This window comes from Poecilia reticulata, linkage group LG13, assembly GCF_000633615.1.
Source record: "Poecilia reticulata strain Guanapo linkage group LG13, Guppy_female_1.0+MT, whole genome shotgun sequence".
Classification (NCBI taxonomy): Eukaryota; Metazoa; Chordata; class Actinopteri; order Cyprinodontiformes; family Poeciliidae; genus Poecilia; species Poecilia reticulata.
Window position 1 is genome coordinate 5,691,980 of NC_024343.1, and position 5,984 is coordinate 5,697,963.

Below are 5,984 nucleotides of genomic sequence, written 5' to 3' on the forward strand. Positions count from 1 at the left end.
GATGTCGCTCTGCTAAAACTCTGTTCGAGGAGACCCCATAAGGGAAAGTCCTCACGTGGATCGATGTTTTAATGTTTTTATTTTTACTTTTAACAATGGTTTTATCTTTTCATCTTTTTTAATCTTTTTCAAAATATCTCTCTCACTGTTTATTGTGTTTTTATTTGTATTTTAATTATGTAAAGCACTTTGAAATGCCTTGCTGCTGAAATGTGCTATACAAATAAAATTTGATTGATTCAGGGGGGTTGCATCAGGAAGAGGATGGGATATAAAACATCTGCCAAGTCTGTGTGCATGCAGCTGTGGAGTGGGAGAGACTGCTATGCTGTAGCAACCATGTGAAGGAAGGTGCCTAAAAGCAGCAAGCGCCCACATGCTTCGGTGTGGGATTTCATTTACTTGTTGCCATAGGAGTGGTTAGAAACCTGAATTCAAAATTTGGATGTGTAATTGAATGCATTTGCCCATAAAATATATAAGACCCCATTAATATAATTTTCTGGGGGGTGAGGGATTTCTTAGACATTACTTTTTACAATGCTGGTTTTAACAGCATGGGATGTACATGACATAGAAACTGGGTTTCATTCTTTTGTTCTTTTTTGCACCAAAGTTTTGACCTTGTCAAGTTCTCAACCCTAGCTAGGAGAGAGTCGACTGTATCGGGATCTGAAAGAGCAGCCTGAAGATTGTGACAGTGATAGGCGGAATCTTCAATGATATCTATGCCTGGGTGGAAACCATGAGTGAACTCGTTAACAAGAAAGTGGACAAATTCTCTATCAGGGTGATATTTAAGGGCAGAAATAAGTGCGCTCACCTTGACTGGAGTGGAGAGATGATGTCCCAGTTGGCAGGAATTCCTTGCATGGGCACCTATGCATAAGGAGAAGGCGTGAAGCATTCTGCAGCTGGAAATTGAGCAGCCAAGATCGTTAAAGTTATTGCAAATAATCCTGCCTCCCTGGTACAAGACAGGGCGGCCCCGTTTGGTCAACACTCTTGGGAGTTGGGATATTGACTGAAGGACTGATATCTCTGGATCTTAGGATGATAGGAGGGGGAGGGGCGGCGGTGGACGCGGAGAGGGGTGATAGATGTACAGGCGGTAGATGCATGGGATGCAGCTCTACAGAGACTACAAGAGAGAGATGTGCGGGTGGCAAAAATGCGACAATACAATTCAGAATCAAGGGAACCAAAGTATGTGCCCTGATCGAATTGATGTAAGTGGCCTGCTACTTGATTAGCAAAGAGAATATGATTCTGATACAAACCTGTGCCCCTGAATCAGAGAGCCATGTCAAGAATGATGGAGAGATACTCATCCAATTTGGACTTGCGATCTGGAAATACTGAGCAGATTGTATCCCTGAATATTGAGAACTSTAATGCAAATTTAGTGGGCATGAGATCTTTAGAACAAGGACCTAAAGCAGAGGTGTCAAACTCCAGTCCTCGAGGGCCGGTGTCCTGCAACTTTTAGATGTGCCTCTGCTGCACCACACCTGAATAGAATAATTAGGTCATTAGCAGGGCTCTGGAGAACTTACCTACACAAAGAGGATGTAATTAAGTAATTTCATTCAAGTGTTTTGTACCTGTGGCACATCTAAACACTGCAGGACAGCGGCCCTTGAGGACTGGAGTTTGACACCCCTGACCTAAAGGGTAGCTTAATTACATAAATTACTTGTATGTAACTCTAGGCTGACTGACACTACTTACTGATGGCTGAAGAAGAAGGGCTAGATCTATATAATTACTATTTCAAATTTGATGATGAAACAGGAGAAGGATGTTGAACCGATGAGGAGGGCTGTATGGGAGGAACTGCAGTGGCAAGAATGTAAGGGTTATTGACAAACAAACACATTCGGGTATGGGGGAGGGTCAAGGAAGGGGCTTGGGAGGGAAGGGAGAAAGAATAGATTAGATGGAAATGTAGAAGGAAGTCCTGGAGCAATTAGCTGAGCTGTATTCAAGGGCACTTGAACGTTTTGAAGAGAACCTGGAGCCAAAATGCACTGAGAGGCAGAAGAAAGAGTAGAAGAACGGATGGAGTGATGTATGTGAACAAGGATTTGTGAAACCTATGAGGTCAGAGATTAAATAACGGTGGATAAGAACAGGGAAAGCTATTCTTGCAACAGGTGGTCCAACAGCCATTGATGGAATGACCTCACCGGAAATGTTGGAGGAGGAAGCGAATGCTGGGGAAAAAGCCGGAAGCCTGGGATGTTCGGATGACAGCGATGATTTTGTTTGTTGAGGTATCGCGGATGAAAGTAGTTGGAAGAGTCTTAATTTATAGTCTGAGCGGATAAAGTGAGTCCTTTCTCTTTTAAAGAGCGTTGAAGGTGAGTGACGGTCCAGGATTTTAGAAGTTGGCAGGTTGATAGGCCTGAGGACATTAGGAAACATATTCGTTATGTAGATGTGTCATTTGGCYGAGAGGTTTGGGAATGACGCTGTGACCTGGGAGAACAAGCTTGTTGTCTGACGTCTTGAAGCAGGATTGGGAAGTTGTTGGAGGTGAGAGATGAATCTCGGATGGACAACGAACTGAAAGTGATGTAGTGTGAGACTGAGTTCGAGGGCGTTTGCAACTTAAAGCTTGTCTTGTAACAGGAGGGGAACTTTCGGCAGCGGGTGGAGTGTTGAAGAGATCCTCCGAGTCAGAAGGTTTGAGCTTCCATGGCAAGTAGAATTGCCAAAGCAATCGTCAAAAGTCTGATAGATGACGATAACAACGTTGACGAAACGCAACAGACAGAGATGAATGCGTGAGCAGAGTACTTGGAAAAAATTTGAGGTGTGGTTGGGGCGTGGCCCTGCTCCTGAACCTAAGTTAACACATTAACTTCATAAAAAAATCAAGCTCCTAAGCCTTCACCCAGGCTGTGTATTACTGCTATCTGCGGAAATACACAGCCCGGTCAGGAACAATCAATCAGAGCCAGGGCGAGGGTCTCAGGGCTCTCAATCACTCTTGTGTGGTGCTGTCATGTCTAGGCCTGTCACGATAAACGATAAATCAATTAATCACATCATGTCTCTCTCTCGAGTTAGTCCTCCCCTCTCCCACAAGGAGATAAAAGCGTCAGTTTTCCGCCACTTGAGCTGAACCCAATACACAGACAAGATAGTAGTAACAGCGACAAAAGTTTAATAATTTTCAACTTTCTTGTGTGGCGTCGCTAGCCCACATGTGCACATCTGTTTGTACAAGCTTGAAATTGCACATGCACAAATTATGCTGCCTGGTGAGGAGGACCAGGGAAATGCAGTCTGGGAGAGCTTTAGACCGAATGACCGTGGTGAACCACTGAAGCTGTGGAGCCGCTATGTTGGGAAACAATAGCAACTAAATAACACAACCAACATATATGCAACTAAAATGCACCAATACAGGTTTCTTTGTTTGGGGACCATCCTACTGACTGAAGTGCAGTGGCATTTTCTGATATGGGCGACATGGGCCATCACCCTGGAAGGAGGGAGGGCTTCTTGTGGGGAGCAGCTCCTGTTCCCCTCTGCCATGAACCAGAGGATCTGAATGTRAACAGTGACTAATGCAAACCCTCTAAATAAACTCCAATTCCAATTTTTTATATTTAAATGGTCATCTAGTTACGGTGTTAAATGTTCTTTCAAAATTAGTTGATTGACCTCTAAGAGGGCGTATTTGAATTGTTATGCAATTTTCATGCTGTTAGTTAACAACGGACTCAAAATGACCATATTGACGATATTGGCAAGTTAATAATAATAAATAATTTCTGGGACAATTATTTGCCCTGCAGTTCTCCTATAACGTCATGCCCATTAATCATCTCCCCATCTTCTAGTGGGGATTCGATCCAGACTTGGTGTTCGCCCCCCTGCAGAGAAATCATTCAAAACATTTTCTCTGTTCAATAAAACATTTAACCTTGCTATATCCTGGTGTCCCGTAACTGTTGCTCGCTCCAGAGTCATCCGTGATCATGACACAATGTCCTTCCAGACAAAAAACTCAGAAACTGTGACCAGAAGCAGAAGCTGCTGACTGATTCTCAGATGAGAATCCCTGTGTGTGCTTCTGTATTCAACACTTTCCAGCCTTATCATGAGACAGACTGAAGGATGTAACATATTATTAGAGGTACATGTAAACTCAGAACAATCCCTTTTTTATCATTTCTAAATCCAATCATGCCACTTCCTCTGAACCTCTATTTGTTTAATTCTATGTGTGACGACTGTCCCACACAGCACAACCTCAGACTGATCAATCACCATGTGGCCTCACACTGCTGCTATTGTTAGCAGTCCCTCAGAGTCAAACAACACATTGACAAGCTCTGTTTGCATCCTATCTGCTGCCCCCAAATCAGCCGTATAGTCCTCCCTTTGTCTGAACCGGCCGTATTGATGGAATCTGAAAGTAAGCAGATTCACAACAGATATTAACAGTAGGCATTCAGAACAATGACGTAGAGAAGGAAGGCACAAGGTTGTGAACAAACATGTCCTTTATGTCCAGTGGGGCCCTTGTTCCGAGATCCGAGGGAAAGAAGGGAGTCTCTTCTCACACTGCATTGAAATGAGAATATATGCTCATGCACACATACACACTCAGACAGGTTCAAGTCAGACTCTCCAGGAGCTCATATCGACAGCAAGCCTCTCAGAAAGACTGGCAAGTTGGCAGAGATTAAAGGTAAAATCATACGTAGTTTCTCAGACACACATCAAACATATTTTACCACAGTACTTCAAGCATTTGGCAGAGGAGTGACTGCTGTACGTCTATATCTCCATCTACTGTAGTCTTCTCCACCCCACAGCCAAGAAGGGAGGCTTTACTCCTCCCCTAATAGCTCAAGAGCTCCATCTCTCTGTCCCAGGCATGTGCAGAGGTGGGAGCTAGGGGGACTTGAGCACCTGCCCCTTTTGCTCCTTGCCCCCAAGTGCCCTTTTGGTCAATTTCTTTCTTTTTTTTTTTGTATTATTTCATAAGCCATCTTCTGACACATAATAACATGTACTAAAATTATTTAGTTTTTTGTTGGGGTTTCTTGTACAACATAATAAGCCTGTCTTATTGTTACCTTTGACCTTTTGCCCGTGACACATGACGCAGTTGCCTCTCGCACAGTGAGATGAGGCGGCTAACTGGAGCTCAACGTAGTGAACGTTCCAGATTACGGAACAGTTTTTTTTTCTTGAAACATTTTTGGTGAATAAAGTGGAGACTTGCTACTTGTCAAATGACAGAAAACGTTGAAGTATCGTTTCTGCTTCAGCTCGGAGTCGCGGTTTAAGCAGAGAGGTAATGAAATACAACAGACACTGACAGGCCTCTGCGTCTGACTTTCTCTGAAGAACTGCTGAGGGGAGGAGACAGACTGGTGAGGAGAAACTGTTATCTATCAATCCAGTATTTCTATCATACAGAGATTAGGCTGTTGTTGTTGTGCTATTAGCTAGCTGATAGCTAACGACTTTGCTAGCAAAGCTAGATAACTAAAAAGCTTTTTCTCTGTATCTTTAATCATATCAGTCATTCTATAGTATCGCTTATGCATAAAGGGCACATCGCCCGTCCAAAACCGATCATATCCATAATGGATATATGTCCAATCTTCTAATTTCCTTTGCTACATAATGTACATTTCAATTTATTCTAGTGTTAGGTAAATGTATCTTGAAGTAAAATAACAATTAAATAATAGTCCAACAAGGATATTCATTAAGAATTAAAAATAACTCACCCTGAATTACCATGATAGATATAATGAATGTAATAAAAGTGACATTAATRAAGGGRAAAAACTCAACCCAGACTTTAAGTTTTAAGGTCTGGTTCAGAGTATGAAGTAAAATTTTTTCCCCAATTATCCATCCATCCATCCATCCATCCATCCATCCATCCATCCATCCATCCATCCATCCATCCATCCATCCATCCATCCATCCATCCATCCATCCATCCA